Here is a 23050-nt window from a genome sequence, read left to right as displayed (position 1 = left end):
GACGCCCCCAGGTCTGCAGAAGGAGGAGGATGGACATGCCAAGTGTGAGCCAGGAAGGGAAGCACCCGGAACTGGAGTCCCCTGCGGGCAGGACTCTCAACACGGTGTGACAGTTTCAGGAAGCTCTGTAGTGGCATTGACCAAAGCTGAGCACACGCACGCACCACGACCCAGAAATTCCACTCCTGGGTCTCCGCCCCGGAGGAGGCCAGCCTGTGCCCTCCCGACGGCAGGACGGGCCAAGCTCCGGCGGCAGTTAACTCCCCCGACTAGAGGCCACTCGGACGCGCGTCAGCCGAGCAGATGGATGAGCACGTCCCCCTGTGTCCACACAGAGGACAGCAGTGAAACAACCACTCTTGGCCACAGGACCGACACACGGCAGCGCTCGCTGGCTCAGCTCTGAGCCCGAGAAGTTAGGCGCAAAAGATTACACACGGATGGCTGTTTACAAAGTTCTAGGCCAGGCGGACGTGCTCTGTGCTGTTGGCAGTCAGGAGCCGGCCCCCTCAGGGTGGTCATGACTGGAAGGGACGCTGAGGGGACTGCTGGGGGCTGGTGGGCTCAGTCTCTTGACCTGGGTGCCAGCTTTGGGGGTACATTTGATTTGAGACAATTCGGCAAGCACACACTTATGACAGAGGCACGAGAAGTAAATACAGCCAGGGCTGTGGGGAGCCGGGATGCTCTGATTAGGTCCCGAAAGGGATGGCAGAGAGTGGGCCAGTGCAGACAAACTCCCTGTGCACCGCCATTGCCCAAGCCCTGCCGAGGCTGCTGCGCCTCTGTGGTCAGCCAGCACACGCAGGCGGCTTCCGGCTGCAAGACTCGCCTGGCCTCGGGCAGGGCAGCCTCGAGAGCCACAGATGTAGCGCCCCGGGAGCAGCCTCACCAATAAGCGGCGGGATCGGCGGGCAAACACCCAGCTTCTGCAGGCTTTGCCGGGCAGCTCTGAGCTGTGCTCCCCACCGTCCCCTGGGGACCCCAGCTGCTCGGGGCCCAGTTGCCCCAGTGGGCACTGGTCGTGATCATGCCCTTTGTGGCTGCTTCCCTCCCCCGCCCACACCCGCACTGCTTTCTGGGGTCACCTCCTGAGTAAACCACTTGCACCCACATTCTTGCCACGGGTCATCTTTTGTGACCCTAAATGTCAGGACAAGAGGGAGGGTGGAGGGACTGTCCTCCCTGGGAATCAAGAGGAGGGAAGCCGGTCCTGGATCTGATCAGGACCCCGTGTGTCCTTGGGCGAGTCCCCGCCGTGTCCGAGCGTGTGGGTGGCACAGGGTGCTGAGTGAGCATTTTGTTCCTGCAGGAACTGGTGGCCAGGACCCAGAGCTGAGGACCGAGAAGCCCCTGAAGCCCACATTCCAGAGAGAGCCGGAACGGTAGGCCAGCCACAGCCTGCAGTGCCCGCCGCCCCAGGAGCCCTCGCGCCCCAGCCCACCGGCCGGAATATGTAGACGCTCAGGAGGAGAGAGTGGGGCTCAGCCGTCACTGGGGCTCAGAACTGCCGCCTGTGGGGCAGGAGCCACTCTTCCCCTGCTCCAAAAGCCAAAGTAAAGCCCCCCAAAGCCGAATCTCCAAGAAATTAGGTGGCTCTGCAAGGAGGGGAGGCGGTCACCTTGTTAAGTTTGGTGTCATCTCCTGCAGGGGCCAGCAGCCCACGTGCACAGGGGAGAGGAGAGCAGGAGAGAGTGGGCAGGGCGGGGAGCGACCCCAGCGACCCCACCACAGGGGCTGATCTTGCAGGTTCCCCACCCTAGAAGGACACCTGGAGATAGGGGGCACAGCAGCGGGGACCTGCCCGGGGCAGGAACTGAGCGGGAGGGAGGGGGTCCAGCTGGGGCCAGGCGCCCAGGTCAGGGCTCTCTGCAGAGGGGGCCTCCCCCTGCAGTGCTTCCAGAAGAATCACAGGTGCCCACAAATGCACTCAGGGGGACGGAGGCCACACCGAGGACGCTGCTGGCATTGACGGCAGTCAGTGCAGCCCAGGAGGCTACAGAGAAGAGCAGTCAGACGACAAAAGCAGGTGGATGCAGAGGAAGGTGTGGAGTGCAGGGAAAGACAGCCCGCACTCTCCCCGCCCAGTCCCCAGGCCACAGGCCGCGTCCCCCACCAGGAGGGGAGATGGGGAGAGGAACAGGCCGCAGGGGCTGGAACACCGTCCTCCTCTCTGTGCACCCTGGGATCTGCCAGAGATGGCGACGTTCAATGTTCAGTCAGGAACAGTGGGGTCAGCACAGCCAGGGGGGCAGCGGACGGAAGGAAAAGCAAGCCCTTCCCACTATGCTCCTCCAGCGAGTGCAGGCTGCTCAGGGCAGAAGGGTGGCACCAAGCTGGGAGGAACAGCAGGGGCCACTTGGGGCTTCGAGGGAAGAGGCACTCGGGGTGGCCCAGCCGCAGGAGCCCCCCACCCACCACAGCAGGCCCCCGCCCACCACACAGGGCGTCTCCACCTCCTCAGTGACCTTGCCAGAGGCCACCAACTGAGCGCGTCCTGAACCCCCTCCAGAGCCCCCCAGGCTGCACAGATGGACTCATGCGACCCAGGGCTCGGGGGGCTGCCCCAGCCCCGGCCTGGCCCTCAGGCTCGGGGCCCCACAAGTTCAGACACCTGAGCTGGTGAGCACGGCCGGCGGGGTGGGGGCTCGAGGGGGTGGCGAGCTGAGAAGTAGAAGGTTTCCTCTAAGTACGAGAAACGAAAAGTGCAGTCCAGTTTCATCTAGAGTCACAGAAGCAAAAATTCTAAACAAATGTGAACAAACCAAATGCAGCGTCTCCTGCAAGGATAATCTACCCAGGAACGCAAGTTTGGCTCAACCCCAGCGGAGCAGCTCACTGGGCTCACACAGCAGCAGATTAGAGGAGAAAAGGCACACAGTCATCTCAGTAGGCACAGACAAAATGTGTTCGATAAGGTTCCGCAGCTCCTCACCACCCAGCAGTGGAGAGGAAGCGCCTTCCTCTGATAAAATGCATATACACATATCAAATTCACTGTCTACAGGGAACCGGAGGCAGAACCAGACAAGCCCGAGCTGCATGTGCCCGTCTCATTTCAATGCCAGTTTGTTCCTCCAGAGTGTCCCTCAGCACTCCCGTGCCAGGCCCGTCTCGGTGCGCTGAGGACGCAGGCTGGCACAGCTCCCCGCCCTGGGAGGACCATGTCCCGGGCCTGCAGGCCCCCATCTTGTGGCAGAGCTGGGTGCCCCAGGGGTTTGGGAACAGGCAGGATCGCCCGGTGCCCCCACACCAGCCTCCTCAGCCTGCCTTTCCCTTGCCCACATGAACATCTTGACACTCTGTTTTTTGGTTTTTGTGTTTTTTAAAAAACTTTATTTTTCCTTTTTCTCCCAAAGCCCCCTGGTACATAGTTGTGTCTTTTTTTTTTTTAGTTGTGGGTCCTTCTAGCTGTGGCATGCGGGACACCGCCCCAGCACGGCCGGATGAGTGGTGGCACACCCACGTCCAGGGTTTGAACCGGCAAAACCCCAGGCCTCTGAAGCAGAGCGCGCGAACCCAACCACTCGGCCACAGGGCCAGCCCCTGACGCTCTGGTTTTTTTTGAGGAAGATCAGCCCTGAGCTAACATCTGCCGCCAATCCTCCTCTTTTTGCTGAGGAAGACTGGCCCTGAGCTAACATTCATGCCCATCTTCCTCTACTTTATATGTGGGAAGCCTACCATAGCACGGCTTGCCAAACAGTGCCATGTCTGCACCTGGGATCTGAACCGATGAACCCCGGGCTGCCAAAGCGGAACGTGCGCACTTAACCGCTGCGCCACCAGGCCGGCCCCAGACACTCTGTTTTTTAATTGTAGTAATTCACACACAACGCATAATTGTAGTAAAATACAGAACGTAAAAAATACCTTCTTAACCATTTTTAAGTGTCCAGTCCCATGGCATTGAGTACACTCACATTGTGCGCAGCCATCGCCACCATCCGTCTCCAGAACTGTTTCATCTTCCCAAACTGCAGCTCTTTCCCCATGAAACACCAACTCCCCACCCCCTCCCCCAGCCCCTGGTACCCCCGTTCCACCTTCTGTCTCTAGAAGGCTGACTGCTCTAGGGGCCTCATATGAGTGGAATCAGACAGCATTTGTCTTTTTTGTGACTGGTTTATGTCACTTAGCATAATGTTCATCAAGGTTCATCCATGTTGTAGCAGGCGTCAGAATTCCCTTCCTTTGAAGGCTGAATGACATTCCGTTGTGAGGACAGACCACGTGTTGTTTATCCGTTCCTGTGTCAATGGACGCTTGAGTTGCCTCCACCTTCTGGCCACTGTGACTCCTGCTGCTGTAAACACGGGTGTGCAAATATCTGTTCGAGACCCTGCTTTCAATTATTTTGGGTACATTCTTCATTGCTACTTTCTGTACAAAGGAATACTGCCTCAAACTTTAGGATTCTCGGCCCCTCACTGCCCAGCTCAGGTGCTGGAACTGGGGGAGAAGACTTGTGCAGAGGGGAGGCATGTGCTCATGAAGAGGAGGGGCGGAGCAGGCGCATTTGTCGGCATTGCCCCCACATGCCGTCGCGGCTAACCGCTTGACCACCCAGATCCGGGCCACAAATGCTTTGTGCCTGCCCGGAACAGTACTTTAAAAACCAGGATATTGCGAGATCTATGTTTCTGGCTTCTCTTGAAAAGTCAGAGGGTCTAGTTTGGTCTGCGGGCCCAGAGCTGGAGCCAAGCCGCGGCCCCTTAGACCGGGCATGGACCCCGCAGGCCTCCACAGCTCTCTACAGCCCCTCCCTCCCCGGTCCCTGCAAGCACTTGAGTTTGGGAGCCCTTGGCAGGGATGCATCCTGCCGTTTTACAGCTGAGGAAAGTAAGCTAGAGACCAGCACTCAAACCCAGGACTCTTGGGTTACTTAACAGACCTGAGTAAAAACTTGACTGCGTGAGTGGTGGCTGGATGTGCGGACAGGCGTGTGACGCATCCACATAGCCGCCCCATCCCACTGTGCTCTCAGGACCCCACCACCGTCCGCCCAGCCCCACAGCCAGTCCATCGCCCCCAGGATGATTGCCACCTTCTCCCTGTCTCCCCTTCTCCCGCCCTGCCACCTCTCGCTGGCTCACCTGGACACCTGCACCTGCCCTCACCTTGTGTTGCCCCTCCAGCCGCCCCTCCAGTCTGCCCAGACGCTGACCCAGGCAGGCTCTTCTGGAAACACGCATCTGCCCCTGGTGCTCCCCTGCCCACAAGCCCTCCTCAGCACGGCGCCTTCAGGACAGAGCCGGAATGCATCAGCCTGGCCTTCAAGGCCCCTGTGAGCTGGCTCAGTCGTGCCCCACCCCTGCTTCGTCTCCCACATATCTGCCCCTCCAGTCAGACTGAGCTGATGGGGCACCACACCATTCACACCTCTGCACCTTTGCAGATACTGTTTCCTCTGTCTCGATGCCCTTCCCACACTTTTTCTCCTGGTAAACTCCTACTCACCCTCCAGAACCCAGCTCAGGCATTGGCCCCTGCCCCTGGGCTTCCTCCGTTATAGCTCTGATCACCCTGTGTTCCTACTGCCGCTCTCCTATGGACTGAGGCCACACCTGAGCAGTGTCTGAGCCCCTGCGCACGGCCTGGGGCCTGGCACAAAATGGGGCAAATGAATAAATAAATGGATGGAGGGAGAGAGGGAAGGACAGAGGGGAGGATGGAGAGGGAAACGGGTGGGAGGATGGAAGACTGGATGCAGGGGGGATGGAGCAACTGGGCGGCGGACAGAGGGACAGAGGGAGGGAGGGGTGAGATGGGATGGATTTCCTTACCTCACTGTGTGGTGAGCCCCTGGAGGAGAGGGGGCTGTCTCCGCCCTGCAGCTCCTCGCAGCACCCAGCACAGGGGCGGCTGTGCGGCAGGAGCTCAGTAGAAGGACAGAGGCGGGCTGTACTGCAAGTTGTGTTCAAGGGTGAGGAACGGGGCCGGTGGGTGGAGCAGGTGGGGTAGTCCTGAGTGATAAACGGCCCAAGGCAGGGGTGGGGGCTGGGAGGCCAGGAAAAGCGAGATGCTGTACAGCTGTGATGGAGGCAGAAGTGGCTGGGCTTGGCGACCAGGCGCATCGAGGAGGAGAGCAGGACCATGTCTCTGCAGCGGGGAGCACAGGACGTGGAGCTGGCCCAGGGAGCAATGGTGAGCCCAGGGTTGGGCGTGCTGAGAATGTCCAGGAGCAGGGTCAAGGCCCAGGAGAGTGCTCTGGACCAGAGCCGGGTGTGGGGTTTCTAACAGAGAGGGTAAAGGAATATGTAGGACTGAGAGAAATGTCCAGAAGATCTTGGTGGAAAAAGCAAAAAGATGGAGGCAGAGCCTTGGGGACAGGAGGGTGAAGCCAACGAGGGAGAAACCAGAAGGAGAGGCTTGAGCAGGGTGGGGAGCCCTGGAGGAGCCCAGCCTGCAGGGGCAGCAGAAAGAGTGCATGGTGGACACTCAATCAGGGCTTGCTCCCTGCCCATAGGCCCCCTCTGCCATGCTGTCCTGCCAGTGGGGTCAGACAAATGTTTCCAGAGAGACGATGAAGGAAATGGGGCTGAGGCAGAGCAGTCATCATGCAGCACCAGAGTGTCAGGACTGTCCACCAAGCAGAAGCAGCCCAGGGTCATATTAACAGAGATACAATGAGTAGAAAGTGGAAGTATTGGGTGGTTTCTGGCAAACTGCTACTCCTGCCCTTGCCCTGTCTGGACACCAGCTGGAGCCTGCCATCCACAGCCTCAGTTTTGGCCCTCTGACCCACCCCAGCTCCAACTATGCCTTCAACACACCCCTCCCCAGCCCAGCCTTGCCTCCCAGCTCCGAACTGGGATTTAGAGCCACCTCCTGTGTGGCTAGTTCTCAGATACAATTCCTCTCTCTCTGTGGATGCCCTGACGCAGCCGCAGACCTAGCGTATTGGACACGCCGAAGGGATCACCTTTCAAGAGCTCTGTTCTCTATGTTATTTGTGTTATATGTTATATTATAATAACAAAATTGTTTCCAGTAATAATCACGAAATGGAAATATTTTCTGTATGAACAAAAATGTGCACTTACCAAGAGAAACCATCTCACTCAGAGTTTGCATTTTTTCCACTGTTTTAAATTTTAAGCCCAAATAAAAATTCCATGTGATCACGAAGAAGTAACTCAAGTTCTGCTTACTCCGTCTTTGCGATCGCTGTGCAGTCACTGATTATTTCAAATCCGCTGCCTAAACACAGGAGTGGGCGGCCCTGTGGGTGCTGGGGACACGGACTGCACCTCCAACGGCCGGGCCACTTCGACAGTCACAGATCACCCTCCGTACATGCTCCCAGCTGGACGCGTGTGTGCTGGGCGACCCCCAGTGAAATTCCATTTGTGAGACGATGTTTATTAAAAGATGCATCATCAAAATACATTAATTTGAAGCCCACATGCGTCTGTGTTATTGAAACTTAACAGTGTCTACTGCAATTGCATTGGTCATTGACCTTCTTAGACTATCCGGACCCAGGGATAATAAAAAGCAGACTGCCTTTTGTGGCATTTATTGTTGACTTGAAGTATACACAGCCGAGACACCCTTATTGGCTGTCCCAGGAGAGTGTTCTCCCGCCCTTGATCTGCCACGGCCCTGGCATGTCCTCAACGGTGAGGACGGCTCCCTCCTGCGACCCCGGGCCCAGACCTCTGACCACTGTGCAGCCCTGTGGCTGGAGCCTGTGTCTTGTTTGCCTGGCCCACCCGGGGAGCATCAGACCAGCAGGGTTCTCACCCTGACTGTGTCCCACCAGGGCAAGCGCTGGGCTGCTGATCTGAGTAGTGGCAGGGCCAGCCCTGGGGGAAGTCTCTGAGGATGAGGACGTTTCTGGCCTGCCCTACCATCCCAGGAAGACTCTTGTCAGGGTCTCCCTCTCACTTTCCCAGCCCGGATGGCCGGGAGCCCGCAGCCGCAGAAACACAGAGAAGTGACCAGCAGCCAAGCCCCACTCTGCCAGGGATGCTGAGCCCGGCAGGGAGCCTGGATCGACCTGTGCCTGCTCTGCCAGACTGATGACCCTAATCTCACGTGCAGACAGGGTCAGCCGCAAAGCCCCCTCTCACAAAAGGCCTTTGTTCGGCTGCCTCTCAGCCAGGCCTCCGGCACGGCGTTCCCCCAGACAGGGACGAAGGAGCTTTCCTGTCCAGCATCTCCCACCACCAGCGCCTGTGCCAGCCTGCCTTTGTCCTGCAGCTGGGGAAGATGCTAGAAAGGCCAAGCATGGACGTTGGTGTCACGTCCAAGGGGGTTTGCTCCTGACAGCCACATACCAGCTGCACAGATCTGGGCTTGTTCTGGACCTATCTGAGCCCCGCTTCTTGGATAAACTAGGTTCTACCTCCCAGAAGAGATCCCAGGGCAATGGGAGACCATGTGTGCCCCCCTCCTTGCTGTGTCTCCAACACCCCACCCTCTCCGGACCCCAGGCCCAGTTCCCACGGAGCCCTCTCCCCACATGGCTCGTCCCCGTGTCACCGTGTTCCTGGTCACACTGAACAGGCAGTGACCTCCCTAACTCCCCGGGTTCTTCCTCAGCGTATTTCTCCTCGTAACACTGAGCGGCGCGTTACGCCAGCGGCCCTCGAATATTTTGCTCTCACGCTGCTTTACGAGGGTTGCCAGCTATAGGACATAAATAAAAACGCAGAATGCTCAGTTCAATCTGAATTTCAGTGAGTGACAAATAATTTTGCAGTATATTTGTGTCCCAAATATTGCATAAGACATACTTACATTTTATCTGGCAATCTTATCCTTTATACTCTTAAAAATTACTGAGAACCTCAAAGAGCTCTAGTTTATGTGGGTTATAAACACTGATATTGACTGTATTAAAAACTAAAGCAGAAAAATTGTCGAAATATTTGTATATTTTAAAAATAAATAAAGTTTTTATGAAAAAGAGCTACATTTTCAAAACAAAAAAATTAATGAAGAGTGGCATTGTTTTGCATTTTTGCAGATCTCTTTAACATCTGGCTTAATTGAAGACAGCCGGAGTCTCTTACTTGCCGTGCAGTCGATTTTTTTATGACAGGTAATTTGGGTCAAATAACGTGAAGAAAACCTGGCCTCACACAGATGAGGAGTCGGGAAGGGAGGCATACTTTAGTAGCTTTTCAGATTGTTGTGAACAGTTTTCTTTGTTACAACACCAAAACTCAACAAGTGGTGATCTCTTACACTTCAGCTGCTCTGTGGAATCTGAACCCATAGGAAGGAATCTTCATACCTGGTTACGTGAACATTCGCTGGTGCATCCTGCTGTGTGAGTGGGCAGATTTTGTAAGAGCACGTGATGGTCGTTCAGGAACGTTGGGCACTGGTCTTCTGAATGCTGACGGATCTCATTATTCAGTTACTGAATGTCGCATTTGTTGTTGTCACTGCCAATTTCATCAGAAAAGTGTGTACGTATCGGCTCCTGGTGCTGATACAAGTTTTCCAGCATTCTGATTTTCTGGTTCAAATTCTGAAAACAATTTAAACAGCAATTTGTTTAAAGAACAATTTCTATCAGTAGTTTTCCTTGAAGTAATAACTCACTTTGTTCATTTGCAAGAAAGTATCTGCCGAATACTCGAGACTGAATGACCACAGCTTGCCGGTTGTTCTTTCAAGTAAAACACGGTGCTCCACAGCGAGACGGCCGGCTGAGCTGACAAACAATCACACACATTCCGCTCCTGCGACAACCCAGCTATGTTTTATGTGCACTTCCCATGTCGCCACATAGAACCTTAAAAAGATGTGCACTCAAGCATCAAGATCAATACAACTCATGACTTTGACGCTTCAGCATGGACGCAACACAAGTGCGCATGGGGTAGAATCTAAAGGCCGCCCTGACAGATGCAGTGTGGCCCTGACCCGCACTGTCCCCACCATCGTTTGCGTCAGAGCGCAAACGTCAGCGAGAGAGAGGGGTAAACGACACCTCAGGACAGTTATGAAGAGAGCTCTGACCTGTAATCTTCTGAGACAGTCCCAGGATGCCAGCACAGACCACGCTGAGAAACTCTATGTTACGTGTGTTCATTTGTGTCTCTGCCGCTGGACCACTCGTTCCACGGGGCCGGGGGCTGTGTCCCGTTTCCCACTGGGTCTCAGTGCCTGGCACACGGGTGATGCTCACCACCATACTGGAGGGTAGCTGACTGTCTCCTTAGAACACGGGAGGGACAAGCCAGGCCTCCCTCACTGCCAGACGGACCCAGGGCCTCGAGTCTGGAGTGTGTGCCTCCAGGCATTTTTCTCTGGGTTTCCATGCATGTATGTGTACGCACCGCCAGGGAATCAGTAATAGTAATTCAACACACACTCACTGAGCACCGGCTGTGGGCCAGCCAGTGCTCCAGGCACTAGGCACCCAGCAGTCAACAAGATAGACAGATTCTCTGCTCTCATGGGGCCAAGAGCTTGGTGGGAAAGACCACTGTGGACAAGGAGGGACACAGGATGTCAGAGGGTGACACGTGCCATGGGACAGAAAAGTAGGAAGAATCACACTCGGTGGACAGTAAATATTCAGTGGCTGTCCGGCTAATCTGAGAAGGTGACATTTAAGCAAAGAACTGAATAAAATGAGGGAATAAGCCATGTGGATATTTAGGGAAAGAACAGCAAGTGCAAAGGCCCAGTGGCAGGACGATGCCGGGTCCTGTACTGCTCAACAGTACCTGGGATCATCCAGCACCACACACGCACTGAGCACTGGCTGTGCCAGGCACTGTTCCAGACCCGCAAGGGGCCAGATGTGAAGAGAGAGGAGAGGGACAATGAAAAAGAATCACTAAACAAATGATAGGGGATGTGTGCACAAGTGGTGAGTGAAAAACCCGACAGGGAGCGATAGTTGCTCTTTTTCAAACAGAGGTCGGGGAAGGCTTCTCTGAGGAGGTGATGCCAGGAAGCCCGGTGGGAGCCTCGCCAGCTTCATTCCCATCCCACCGACGGGGAAACTGAGTTTCCAGAGGCACCAACCTGCCCACGGCCCGAGGCTGCACAGGAGGGAGGCAGGAGGGGACCCGAGGGTCGCAGGTGCCGAGCCTCCTCTGTCTGCCTCATGCCAGCAGGGCCCAGAATCAGGGTGACAAGCCCATCTGCCCAACTGCCCCGAGCCTGCACATGCGGAGCCCACAGGCACCGTGGAGGGAGCTACGTTACCCCCAATCAAGAGGGGAGGAGACTGAGGCTCAGAGAGGACCCCTCCCTCGGGGCGACGGGCAGGCGTGTGCACTGTGGACCATGGGTTTTTTCCACAGTTTTCAATACGAACAACTTTTCGTCACCCCAAAACTGAAATTCATGCCCATTCGCAGTCACTCCCATGCCCCCTCCCTCCAGCCCACGGCAAGCACTCACGGACTTGCTGTGTGTGTAGACATGTCCATTCTGGCCACTTCGCATAAACGGAATCACGCGATATGTGGCCTTTTGCATCTGGCTCCTTCCACGGAACACAGTGTCGTCAGGGCTCCCTCAGTGCAGCAGGCGTCATCGCTTTGCTCCTCGGTGTGGCCACACCGCAGTCCATCACATGGAGGCACCCCGTTCGTCTACTGGCGCTCTTCCATTAATGGATATTTGAACTACTTCCACTTTTTGGCACACATTTATTTGCACAAATCCGCAAACCCTATGGCTGCGTGTGCGGCTCGTGGAGGCAGATGGCTCCTTGCTGCAGCCACACACCCACCCGGGTCCTGAGCTGGGGTCTGAAGGGAGAGGTCTTGAGCCACAGCAGACAAAGCGTTCTGTTGTTCTTTAGGATTTGCTTTACAACTTTTTATCGTGGGAAATTTCTAGCAGAGCAGAGAACACAGTATAACGACCACCCCAGGTGCCCGCTGCGAGGCTCCCAGCCTTCCAGACCCTGGGGCCAGTCTGCCCACCACCAGCTCACACGCGGACCCCCAGGAGCAGGGCTCCACCTGGAAGCCCACAGCCCAGTGTCCTGTGGGGCTCTGAGGAAGGGCTGTGGCACGGGGCCTTGCCGGGGGATCCGTCCAGCGGGGCGGGCGCCCAGATGTTCCTGGCCACGCTGCCAGCTTCCCCCCGTTAAAGATTTTGGCCCAGGCTCAGGCAGCGTTATCTCCGAATTGGTACCTTTCCTGTGGTACCTGTAGTACCTTCCTGGGCTGGAAGGAGTGCTGGGGGGCAGGTGGCCTCCCGCAAGTGGGTCACAGCACTGTCCCCACCTGGGCGGCTGGCCACCCTTCCTCACCCCTAGCCTTCCGTGCCCCCGGCCTTGGAATCCCTGCCATCCAAGAAGTTCCAAGAACAGCCTGCAAAGAGCTAGGGTTGGGGAGACAGACGCCCAGAAGAGTCAGGCTCAGGCTGCAGAGGGGCGGACGGATGCTCCTCAGAGACCTCCAGTCTGAGGGGGCCAAGGCAGGACGTGCTGCTTGGGGGGTGGGGGGAGGGGGAGCAAGTGGGGCGGGACCCCAAAGTGCCCTAGGGAGTGGGGGAGCACCGGGTGAAGAGCCCGCCGGACGGATCCAGCCTGAGCCCCTGGGTCCCCAGGGGCAGCAGTGGCCTCCAATACTACAGGGAGCACCATGGCCTCACCCCGCCGACTCTCCACGTTCACTTCCCTCTTGTCCGTAAGTCTTTACAAGATTTTCTCAACAATCCAACCCTAGTGCTGCAGGACCCCAGGGCAGGACCCCCAGTATGCAGGGGCCCAGGTGTTAGAGAGAGAAAGGTCATCCGCACCCCCACCCCAAGGCTGGAAGTCGCTGGTGAGAGAGGAAGGGACTTGGGGTCAAGGTCAGCGGAGGCCTCCACTGACCTTGACCCCAGCTTCCTCCCACCCAGGAGGCTGCCCCTCCAGGACCAGCGTCGGGGAAGGGAAGGACCAGCTCCAAAGACCCTGGCATGCCAGCGGTGTGTGCAGAGGGGGCATCCTCCTCTGATGTGCTCAAAGGCACGCTGAGGCCCAGCGCTGGTCTGTGCGGGCCCACAGGCTGGGGCCTGCTGGGTCCTGCCTGGTACTGCCAGGCCCCCAGGGATGGAGCCTTGGCCCCAGGCCCGGACGCCTGGACCCAGCTCGCTGGATCTGCACTCTGACTGCCAACTCGGCCAGCCGCCCTCTCTTCCCTCGCAGCAGGTGCCGCCTCCCTCCCCCAGTGGAATGTGTGTCCCGCTCCAGCCATCACAAGGAGCTCCCCAGGTTAGCTTTGTCCCAAGCATCCTTTGGGAAAATATTTGCTCACCACCCGCAGGCTTGCCCAGGCCCCGTTTCCAGCCCTCTGCGGGGAGCACCGCTGTTTGAGCTGGACCCTGGCTTCCAGCCCCTGGTGTTGCCGCTGCCACAGCCCCTCTCTCCATCTCGGGCCCAGGAGACCTGGCAGAGCCCTGGCCGAGCCTCCACCATGCCTGCTCTCCTCCCCACGTCTGGCCCACTTTCCTGGGCTGGGCTCAAGTTCCCATGGGCAGAGGATCTGTCCCTGGGCTGGCACCGTTTGGGGAGGCAGCCGAGGCCCGGTCTGGAGGTTTCCAGGGGCTTGGGAAGGAGCGCCAGAGCAAACACTGCCCTGGCCTGCCTCCTTGGGCCTCCGGACCAGAAGGGAAGGCTGAGGAAGACAGCACAGAGCAGCGACTGCGCACAAGGACTTGGGTGTGCACAAAGGCAAGGTCCACGTGTTGGTGGCATTAATTTCCTGCTGTGTAGAAGAGGAAATGCGGATTCAGAGAGGAGAGGGGCCGTGCCCAAGGTCACACAGCCAGGAAGCAGCACAGGCAGGATTTGAACCCAGGACTTGTCCCCAGTGCTCTTCAGTCAGCTTCTCCCTGTCGGGGGCCTGGGCCTGTCCTGACTTGGGATGGGGGCCAGCAGCCTCCTCCCCTCAGCACGTAGGGCTAGAGGTCAGTGGCCTTGGGTCTCAGATTGGCCATCACCCTGGGGCCTGAGCGCCCACACAGTAGCTGCCCTAGGTCATGTCTATCAGGCCCTAGAACTGGACTGCTTCTCCTGGTTCCAGCAGACAGTAACAGGCCCCTGGTCCAGGACAAGCTCCCTGGCCGATGTTATCAATCTCCCTCCTCCGCCCGAGGGCCCGGCCCCAGTTGTGGGGACGTGGTCCATCCACACCCAGGAGCTGCTCCTCCCAGCACAGACCCAGCCCGGGTCAGGGCAGCAGGGCAGGGATGGAGGAGGCGGGAGGGCAGGGACATGGGGGAGCCACCCCCACCTGCATGCACACGACTGCCCAGGCTTCTTCTTCTCTATGACACCAATGACCATTTCTGCCCCTCGAATGCCATCAGAAGTATAGGGTCCTCAGTGGCTCCCGGTGTCTACTGGGTGCTCAGCACTTGTCAGACCGAGGCCCGCACAGACATGCCTCCTGTCCCCTTTCTCTCAGACCTTGGGCCAAAAGGGCACTTGGAGACTGACAGCTCCATCCCCTGGTTTCCAGGTGGAGGCGAAGCACAGAGGGCCATAGAGCATCAGGGCCTGCCCCTGGTCACCCAGTGCACAACCTCCGTCAGCCGAGGGCTGTCCCAGGCCAAGGAGACGGGGAGCCAAGGGCAGGGTGGGGCTGCCAGGGGCCGGGCGGGTGACAGCTCTCTCCTCCAAACAACAGCCCCAAGACAGCAGCCAGACGGTCGGGACAGTCTGTTCCCACAGCTGGGCCCAAGGGAACCTGGCTGACCACACCTCAGCTGTGATGACCCAACATCTGCTCAGCAGCCGGCCCCATCCCCACTCAGGCTTCAACTTTTAATTCTGTGCAAAAGGGGATGAACATGGCAGTGTCTGGGGGTCCACAGGTCCACCGTTTCTGTGGCTGATGAGCTGGCAGGTCTTCCCAGAGGCCAGATGATCCGTCTCCTGCCTCAGCGGTCAGCTCCCAGGATGGAAGAAGAAACGGGGAGGGGGAGAAGCCGGAGAGGGGAGGCAGACAACTGTCCCCCACTCCAGGTCTGCCTGGGGCTGCCACACACAGGAGACTTCACATGGGCGGCACAGGGCTCGGACACTGGAGGTGACAGACCTGCTTCACGGCAGCTGTGAGTATCAGAGTCAAGACTAAAAGCTGGGCTGGAATGACTTATAATAACTGTGGCAACTCGTTTCTGGAGCCTTCACCATGTGCCAGGCATTGTTCTAAGTGCTTTGCGTGGGCCAACCCATTCATTCCTCACAGCAAGGCCGATACCATCCCATTTCACATACGAAGACATTGAGGCCAGGGAGGTTAAGTCACTGCCCCAAGGCCAAAAGAAAGTGGACCCCGGCCAGCGCCGTCCAGTTTACCCCAGTGCTCGTCCCCCATGGCTGGAGAGGTGAGGCTTGGCTCCTCCCACGCCCACTGGTGTCCCCCCTGAGCCCCCAGCCTGGCTGCCAGCAGCTTCTTGGAAGCTCAGGTGGAAAAACAATTGTGGTGTTGGCCCAGGGCCACCAGAGGGGCCCGGAGCCCCTCCTCCACGTCCCACCAGTGCCAAGCAGCCCCGACTGAGGAGAGACCTGGGAAGGGCCTGGAGGGGGTGGAGAACCCGGGGCACTTGCTCAGGAGTGGGATGGGGCCCCAGGACTCAGAGAGGACACAGGGGCGCACCCCTCCCAGAAGTGGTCTTGCCCTGGCTGGGCGTAGACTGTGCCTGGCCTGTTCTACCACAGCCCAGAGGGAGGGACAGGCCAACAGGCACCAGCCAGCTTCCCTCGCAACCGGAACAAGGCCCAGGTGTTTATGGGGCGCCAACGAAGTCCCCACTGGCCCTGTCCTGAGGCGAGTGCCAGGTGCAGACGTGACCCTTGCCCCCCCGTCCTGCATGGGGCACACACGGCGAGGGGAGCGTTCCCGTCTCCCGACACCCTGGAGCTGAGGATCCCAGCAGTCACTCTGCCACAGGTGCTCGGCAAGGCCGTGACAAGGCCAAGGTCACACCCAGGGCACTGGACCATGACGGAGCCCTGAACCCGGCCAGCCACCACCCTGCCAGTCTCTGTGCATCAGCACCAGCTCCGTGCTGGGTTGTCCCCACGCCCACAAGACCCTCCCAACCACCACAGGCGGCGTCAGCATCCTCATTTCCTAGAAGCGGCCACCAAGGCTCTGGATGGGGGGGCGCTTGGCTAGAGTCAGCTCGCCGGAAAAGGCAGTGCCCAGACCTCACCTCAGACGGCTGCCACCAGAGCCCACGGCTCCCCAACCTCTCCTGGAACTCCTGGCACGAGAGTCTCGGGAGGGCGCCATCCTGGGCAGGGCGGAGTGGGGTCAGGGCCCGGGAAAGATGGAGGCCGGACCTCGGGCCGCAGCATCCTTCCTTTCACAGTGACACGCATTTATCTGGCGTAAGCCACACACATGTGAACCCTCCAGAGAATTTTGGTCTGTCCTTTCAAGCAACAGCACAGTTATAATCTAACCATTTAGGAGGAAATGAGGTTCACACAATGTCTTCTCTGTGTTTCCAAAGAAAAATTCCCCTTGCCAACCACGGCCCGGCCACAGCACAGCAGAGTAAGAATGGACGTGCTGACTGAGCTGGGAAGGCCGCTTGCACGGCCCCAAGCAGATACTTGGTTGTTGTGTCTGCTCTAGACGGTTGCCTGTCTCCTCTCTTCCTATCGGGCTATTATTTCTGAGAGCACCAGGGTTTGCTCTGGAAAGTGGCAAACGAGCTCAATGCATCTCACTGGTGCCCGACTGACAACGATTCAACAATTCTGCAGCGAGCAGAGCTTAACGACAAAGGTTGCTTATCCCGAGAATGAAGTCTACCAAGGCCCCAGGAAGACTGGGGACTCAAGATCAGGGACTCGACACGCATGGCTGCTGGTCTGCACAGCAATTTTGTGCCAAGTAGAGAAAGGCTCCACTTCCTCAACACACTTTACTGCCATCTGCTGGAAAACTGTCCTGACAAATATGCACATCTTCTGTGATTACTGTGTGAACAGCACTCTTCAGAATTGTATAGTGCACAACTTGTGCAGCTGTTCACAACAGTCCTGTCTTGACTTCACTAGGATTCTCTTTCTCCACCGTGTTTTATCTTTTTCTCCCTCCATTTTACTCTTTTGTGCCTTAGATGGGCTTTATCTTTGTGATCAAAACATGGCTGCCCTGTAACTCTCAAGACACCATTCCTTCCCCTCTCATCCAAAAATAAAAAAGTCTGGCTGAGGGCTCTGGTCCAGCTTGAGTCACGCTGCATCACTAAACCGCCTCTTGACCAAGGAGAAAGGGTGTGTATCAGTCAGGGTGGGCAAGGCCATGCTGCGTAACAAGTCACTCAAAACCTCAGCAGCTTCAACAACAAGGGTTTATTGTCACTCACACTGAACATCCACCCCAGGGTGACAGGGGCTCTACCCACCCTGGGCTTTCAGGGCCCCAGGCTAACAGATGCTATGACTCAAAATATGCTCTGGCCATCACGGTGGCACAGGGGAGGGCACCCAGGGAGTCACCCACTGGCTTGGAAAGCTTCCACCCGGGAGATGCACCAGCCACTGAGCTCACAGTTCATCAAGTGAGTCCACAGCCACATCTGACTTCAGGGGGGGTGTGGTGCAGCCTGCCCCGGCCCCGAGGGAGGGTGCTGGACTAGGACGATCCGACCTTGAGTCACATTCCACTCTTGGGGCAGCAGGGGTCGGGCTGCGGGTAGGCAGGGGACCATGATTGTTGCAGCCTGGGCTTGAGGGGTGGGAGTTCCTCAAGGAAGGGAGGGACGTGCCAGCAGCCCCAAACAACTGTCCAGGGCGGCAGCTGAGAGTTGGCCAGCCCCGGGCGGGAGGGCCATGTGTGAGCGAAACTGCATGGGCAGCCATGCCTGGCCTCTGTACACTGCAGCCGGCAGAAGCCCCAGGGGCCCACGGGGACCAGCACTCCAGGGAAGAAACACAGGCACACTCCGGCCAGGGAAAGCACAGGAGTGGTCCCTCCTGGACTCCACAGGACGTTTTGGATGCCGAGTCCCGTATCTGGTTCACCTTCCGGCTCTTGGGTGGCTGTGGGTGGGCAGAGGGGGCAGTTGAGGAAGCAACGATTTCCGACATCCCCTAGAGTTGCAGACCCCGTTTACAGAGCAGGCTGCTGGGGCCAGGATGGTCAAGGAACTTTCTCAAATTCACACAGGTCATCGGGAAACCCACACATCCTAAGCACCCACCATGCCGGGCTTGTGCTCACGTCTCGGGTGTTCCTGTCTCCCCGACACGGGCCAGAGCACGGAGGTCGGGCACACGGCAAAGCCAGGCTGGCCCTCCTACAAGCTTCAGGCCTGCCCACGGCCCCCTCAGGATTCCTGGGGGTCATCGGGTGTGGGGGGGCGCCGAAGGGATGGAGCAGCAGGCCTTTAAAAGGATGATGGGCCCCCCAAGTGGTTAAAGAACAGGGAGAACAAAGTGGGCGTCTGCCGGCCTGTGTTTAAGGCACATTCCTGAGCCCCGAAAGGAGAAATAAAAATGCTCCCTTGTCTGCGAGCTGAAGAGACAGCAATATTGTGGTGTAACGAGGACCAGATGGGCTCCAGGAATTTCCAGAGGCCTTTAGCATGTTAGACAAAATAGCCTCCCAGCCACACACCATAACTTCGTCTGGGCGCCTGGGTATCAGTTACCGACACGACCGTGGGCTGTGCGCACCGGCTCGAGGGTCCCAGAAGAGAGTGGGCCTCTGCCTGCTCCCCCTGCCCCAGCAGGAACCCCCACCCCCGGCCTGGGACACCCTCCCCAGAGTTCCAAGGCCAGGCACATGCTGGGAATCTCCGGAGCCAGAAGTCGGTGGGCAGGGAGGGGGGAGTCCCAGAAGCTGCCTAGGCAGATGCCCCTGATGCGCAAACCCTCTGCTACCACACCGTCTGGGGTCACGCCCCACAGGGCACCCAGAGGTGGGGGTGCCTGCAGCCTGCAGAGTGCCAGGGTTGGGATGAGCGGGGAGGGTATCCTGGCTGGGAGGCCCTGGTGAGCCCCCGACGCCCCTGCGCTCGCTTTCCTTCCTGCAAACACCGTTAGGAGGACTGAGCCACGTGATCCAAGCCCCGCGCTCAGACTGCGGCACCGCCATCACCATGCTCTTTGCACAGCTCTGGCTGTGAGACCATCCTGCCTCGTTCCTACTGGAATAAGATTATTAGCTCCCAGGAATCAAGCACTCGACTATGCCAGGGCACTGTATGGGGTAAAAGAGAGAAGCTCAGGGAGGTGATTTGTCCACTCAAGGCTGCACCAGCGAGTGGCCGAGCTGGGAGACAAACCCAAGCTCTAACCGCTGTGGTACACTGCAGCCCAACAGGTCCCAGCTCCCTGTCTGTGCAATGACAGATTGCACAGTGAGCCCTGAGGGTCCTTCCCACACTCAGCCTCTGGACCCTAATTCTGTCCTCGAATGACCCGGAGACACAGCAGGCCTGGGTCCTGCCCTCGAGAAACTTGGGGTCCAGGGGGAGAGGAGCCTTGGTCTGCGTCCCAGCACAGGGCCCGGCCCCAGCGTGTGTGCGGAAAAGAGTGGTGGAGCCGCTGGACGCTGCTCTGCAGGCGAAGTGCAGTCGGGGCTGGAGGTCCAGCGAGGCCCACAGCCCGTGCCCCCTGTAACATCAGAGCTGCGGTTGGCTGGGCACGGCTCCGGCGCCAAACCGGCTTCATCCATCCCCATGGCCACTCTGCAAGCCAGCACTAGTGCCGTCACCATTTCAGACGGGCAAACTGAGGCACGGATTGCCATCGCTTGCCCCAGGTCACACAGAGAGTAGGGGCAGGAGTGGGACTCGAATCCAAGGTCCTGGCTCCCGGGCCCCTGCATGCACCCACCACGCTAACCTGCTTCTGAAAGGGGGTCCCAAGTCAGGACTGCAGGAGTGCCCCGTAGGTTCTGGGTGGGATTTCCGACCGGGAGTGAATGCAAGGGGTCCCAGGCTGCTTTAGCTGCCTGACGTCCTGTAACCCTCAAGCCAGCCCTGGGAGAGAAGGGATTTTCCTCCCAACTTAAGATGGGGAAACTGAGGCACAAAGTGATTGAGTCACCGAGAGCCTAGGCTGAACACATCTGAACACAGGCCTGAGTTGTCCCTGTACCAGGCTGTCCTCCAGCGATCTGGGGGACAGTGACTCTCCCGGTTCCCTCCCTGCCACGGGAGGATCCCAGGCACCCAGGGCCAGGCCTGGCTCTGATGCCCACATCCTCATGGCTGAACAGAACCTGTGACCCCTCCAGGATGGTAACCAGCCCCCGAGAGCCAAGTGGCTGCTGGGGCAGGGCACAGGCCTGAGGGCAGTGAGTGTAAAGGGCGGGGGCTTGAAGGCCCTGCGCTCAGGCGCCTCTGACAGGGCCTGCCCCAGTGGCCGGGCAGGTGCCCCGCACCAGAGACTGAAAAATACCTTCACCCTCGTTTCCAGATGGAAGGGGTGAGGAGGACGCAAGAAGGTGGAGGGGAACACAGCCAGTCCCGCACGTGTTATGTGCCCTCTGTATGCCAGCCCCACTTGTGTTGTATCACACAATCCTCTGTAGAGGAAGAAGTGAGCCTCAAAGAGGGGTAGCCACCTGCCCAGGGTCACTGTGCAGGCCAGTGGCAGAGGCTGGATTTGAACCCAGGCCGGCTGACTCCAAAGCCTGCATCCTCTCCCGAGACACCCCAGCAGAGCTCCTGGCTCCTGTGTGCCCTGCCGAGCGGGCCTTAACCCCAGTAGCGACAAGGGGCCACAGAGGACCACGTCCCAGGCTGTGGGGAAGATGCCCGCTCTCCTCGGCCGAGTGCCTGTGGGCGCCTGGGCTTCCCAGTCTGTGAAATGGCTCCGGGTCCCTGCCTGGGGCGGCTGTCGTAGGACGAACAGAGAGTGGGAGCATCGAGGGCGGTGAGGCTCAGCGCAGAGAGGCTCCCCGAGGTCCTCCCTCTGACGCCACGTCAGCACGCGCTCACCCCGGCCCCCCTCCCAGGACCCCCTCCCCAGGAAGAGGAAGAGGACAGTGGCTAGGTCCCAGCTTGCTTGCCAGGGCAGTCAGCTCCCTCATAGCCCTCCCTGGGCCTCACTTCCCTGTCAACAAGCTGCCGGCAGGGACCGCCAGCAGCGAGCCGGGGCTGCGCAGGCCTCGTGGAGGGCAGCGGTCCCCCGCCACCCCGGCAGGCCCCATCCAGCTGCAGTGACTTGAGGCTGGGCCTTGGGGGGCACGTACACAAGCAGGTGGAACAGGTGGTCCCAGGAGCCCTCAGCTCCCACAGCCCACACGCCAACCCCTAAAGCACTTCTCAGCTGCCTGCTCTGTTCTTTAAAAGAATTTCTACTTTGTACTTGGAAAATTCAAGTGGCAAGCCGGACGGCCCTTCCCAAAGAGCAATGTGCGTCTCCCAGCTGAAGACTGTTTCAAGGGCAGGGCGTGGACGCCGCCATCTCTGCAGGCCCCGGCACAAGGAGACAGCCGCTTACCTGCTTACGGCTGCCACACGTCTGTCCGCCTGGCCCTGCCACTGCACCAAGGGACCGATGACGGCCACCTCTCCCCTCTGGGTCCCCCGTCTCATCTGGTCGGGGTGCTGACACCTGCCTCTCAGGATTGCTGAGAAGGGTGTGAGTTGGGGAAGGGCTAAGAGGCCCAGCTGGGGTGCAGGACACGACGCCCCCAAGACACTCTCAGGCAAACCTTCGCCGGGGGGTCTGCTTGTGGGAAAGGGGCACTCGTTTTGGAGTGGGATGGACTCGGGTCCATACCCTGGCCCTTCCACTGCCTGACTGTGTGATCTCGGGCAAGTCACTTCACCTCGCTGAGTGTCCGTCCGCTCCTCTGTAACATGGTAATGACGAGGATGGGGAACTTGAAGGGAGCGCTTACTCCATGCTGGACGCTGCTTGAAGCACTTTAGGACTTTAATTCTCACAACAACGCTATGAGCTGGCACTCTCATCCCCATTTTACAGATATGTAAACTAAGGCACAGAGAGGTAAAGTCACCCAGCTGGGGGGTGGGAGTGTGAGGGGGAACTCAAAGCCAGGCTGGCGGGGGACTGGAGCCCACACGTTAACCACAGCACCCTGCAGCCTCGCCATCACAGTGTTGCTCCCAGGGTGGCACCAAGCCCCCCACGTTGGTCCCAGGGTGTCCCCAGTGTTGGCCAAACTAAATGAAAACAACTCAAGGGCAAGCTGCCCTGGAGGAACTCCGGCCCATACGCCAAGCACGTGGCTGAAGGGCCAGGGCGGTGTCTCAGGGGTCTGCTTTGGATCTGCCCCGGGGCTGCTAGGCGGGGGGCTGGGCCGAGCCCGCCTTTGTTGATGCACAAGGCTGCGCCTGGGCACCTTCCTTCCTGCCTCTGCCGCAACCAGGCCGTTAGTCCAGCCTCAGGTGCGGTCCATGTGGGCCAGTCACAGCTGGGCACCACTGTTCCCAGTGCTGGCCTGAGAGTCCCCCAACCGCCCTGAGGAGCAGAGACCCCATTCCCCAGACCTCAGCCGGGCTCAGCAGACAGACAAGGGGCCAGCCGCAGCCACACGGCAGCCACTCGGTGCCAGGCCCACCGGGAAGGCAGAAGAAGGAAGCTCTGAGAAACGGTCACTTGCCTGCCGCCCCACAACCAGGCCCTGGCAGAGCAGGGCTCCCCTCGCAGGAGGTGCTCCGCCTCCAAGTCAGACTCCCGCACCCAGCCCGCTCTCCACGAGGCCCTCCCTGGCCCCGCCCCACATCTCCAGGAGGCCCTCCCTGCCCCCGCCCCCATCTCCACGAGGCCCTCCCTGCCTCCACCCCCCACCACCAGGCCCTCGCTGCCCCCGCCCCCCTCTCCAGGAGGCCCTCCCTGGCCCCGCCCAGCATCTCCAGGAGGCCCTCCCCAGCACGGAAGCCGGCCCACGGTGGGCTCCACCGGGGTGGTGCTCCCCAGGCTCACCTGCCTCCCAATCCTCCAGGAGCTTGTGTTACCCCAGACCTCCCCTAGCCTGTCCCCATTCTCACCTGGGACTGCAGCACCCATCAAGTCCAGCCAGTCCCTCAGCCACTTCCTGGAGCTGGCATGTTCCCTGTGTATTTTTGTAACTTGGGCTGTAATGTGCAAATAAAACGTACGCATCTTAAGGACAGATCTGAACAC

The 23050-nt window shown here is 58.8% G+C and overlaps 2 protein-coding genes across 9 annotated transcripts in view; both read right to left on the bottom strand.

Moving 5' to 3' along the window:
- Positions 1-6234, bottom strand: part of FBLN2 (fibulin 2) — a 108965-nt gene extending 102731 nt beyond the window's left edge. Inside the window, exon 1 of the mRNA XM_070576477.1 lies at positions 5787-6234. The gene's annotated coding sequence lies outside the window, so the exon portion shown is untranslated. The remainder of the gene's footprint in view (positions 1-5786) is intronic.
- Positions 6235-8867: 2633 nt separating this feature from the next.
- The window catches only part of HDAC11 (histone deacetylase 11), a 37887-nt gene continuing 23704 nt past the window's right edge, over positions 8868-23050 (bottom strand). For 5 of the 8 annotated variants that reach the window (XR_011527320.1, XR_011527323.1, XR_011527318.1 and 2 more), the window contains 2 exons: positions 22915-23001; positions 17279-17983 (listed from right to left, as the gene is read on the bottom strand). The gene's annotated coding sequence lies outside the window, so the exon portion shown is untranslated. Of the gene's footprint in view, positions 9488-17278; positions 17984-22914; positions 23002-23050 lie in introns of those variants that run through there. The other 3 variants (XR_011527324.1, XR_011527319.1, XR_011527322.1) reach the window with 1 other exon arrangement.

Source organism: Equus przewalskii, chromosome 15 (assembly GCF_037783145.1).
Source record: "Equus przewalskii isolate Varuska chromosome 15, EquPr2, whole genome shotgun sequence".
Lineage (NCBI taxonomy): Eukaryota > Metazoa > Chordata > Mammalia > Perissodactyla > Equidae > Equus > Equus przewalskii.
Note: the sequence above shows the minus strand (reverse complement) of the source record. Positions and strands in the feature narration are given on the sequence as shown.